Consider the following 1,842-nt stretch of genomic DNA (forward strand, 5'->3'; position numbering starts at 1 on the left):
GCCCAGGCAGGTCTCGAACCTGCGGGCTCAGGCAATCCACTCATCTCAGCCTCCCAAGGCACGGGATTACAGGCTGAGCCACTAAGCCCGGCTTAATTTTTGATTTATTGTAGAGATGAGGTCTCACCAAGTTGTCCGGGTGGGTCTCAAACCCACAAGCTCAGGCAATCCATTCGCTTCGGCCTCCCAAAGTGCTGGGATTACAGACTGAGCCACCAAGCCTGGCCAAGATTTATTTTAAGGTCTAAAAACATCCGGACTAATCAAAAGGATACTACTGTGACTTCTTTAAAAAAAAAAACTTATTTGCTTTTTAATGTTAACAATAATTTTTGTTTGTTTTAAATTGGAGTCTCACTCTGTCACCCAGGCTGGAGTGCACTGGCGCACTCATAGCCACCCTAGAGTCGACCTACTGGGCTCCGGTGATCCTTCCGCCTCAGCCTTTCAAGTAGCCAGAACTACAGGCAGGCGCTACCATGTCTGGCTAATTTTTTGATTTATTGTAGAGACGAGGTCTCGCCAAGCTGCCCAAGCTGGTCTTGAACCCGAGCTCGGGCAATCTACTTGGCTCAGCCTTCCAAAGTGCTGGGATTACAGGGTGAGCCACCGAGCCCGGCCTTACTGTGACTTTTTTTTTTTTCTTTTATCTTTTTTCTTTTTTTTTGAGTTGGAGTCTCACTTTGTTGCCCAGGCTGGAGTGCAGTGGCACACTCATGGCCACCCCAACATCGACCTCCTGGGCTCCAGCAATCCTTCCGCCTCAGCCTTCCAAGTTGCTGGAACTACTGGTGCGCTACCACGCCAAGCTAATTTTTTGATTTATTGTAGAGAGGAGGTCTCGCCACCTTGACTTCCTGGGTTCTGATGATTCTTCTGCCTCAATTTCTCAATTTCTCAAGTTGCCGGGGCTGGTCTTGAATCCTCAGACTCAGGCAATCCACTTGCCTTGGTCTCCCAAAGTGCTGGGATTACAGGCTTGAGCCACCGTGCCCAGCTAAAGTTTTATTTATTTATTTATTTATTTTTTTGAGTTGGAGTCTCTCTCTGTCGCCCAGACTGGAGTGCAGTGGCGGCTTCTGGCCACCGCAGCCTTGACCTGCTGGGCTCCGGTGATCCTTCTGCCTCAGCCTTCCAAGTAGCTGGAATTACAGGCATGCGCTACCACGCCTGGTTGATTTTTTGATTTATTGTAGAGATGAGGTCTTGCTGCCCTGGCGGGTCTCGAACCCGTGGGCTCAGGCAATCCACTCACCTCAGCCTCCCAAAGGCACGGGATTACAGGCTGAGCCACCGAGCCCGGCTTAAAGTTTTATATTAATTATGTATTATAAGAAGTCACAGTAAGGCTGTGAATTACTCCCTGAACAATACAGTATCCGAATCTCAAAAACAGTGGCTATTTAACAAATGTATGGTGACAATAAAGCATCAAAGAACTTTCACACTTACAGAGAACAAGAGAACATACTTAGCAGCAAGCTTGTCAGACAAAGAAACACAAATGTCTTTACATTTTCTTTTTGGGTTGGAGTCTCACTCTGTGGTCCAGGTTGGAGTGCAGTGGCATGCTCACAGCCACCACAACCTCGACCTGCTGAGCTCAGGTGATCCTTCAGTTCTCCTGTCTTGGCTTCCCAAAGTGCTGGGATTAAAGATGTGAGCCACTGCACTCAGCCTGATTTTTCAGGGTCATCTGTAAGCTCTGTTGCCCAGACTGGTGAGATTTGGGTCATCTGTAAGCTCTGTTGCCCAGACTGGAGTGCAGTGGCCGCTCCCGGCCACCGCAGCCTCGACCTGCTGGGCTCCAGCGATCCTTCCGCCTCAGCCTTCCAAGTAGCT

Source organism: Carlito syrichta, unplaced genomic scaffold (assembly GCF_000164805.1).
Source record: "Carlito syrichta isolate Samal-C Ts95f unplaced genomic scaffold, Tarsius_syrichta-2.0.1 Scaffold106348, whole genome shotgun sequence".
Lineage (NCBI taxonomy): Eukaryota > Metazoa > Chordata > Mammalia > Primates > Tarsiidae > Carlito > Carlito syrichta.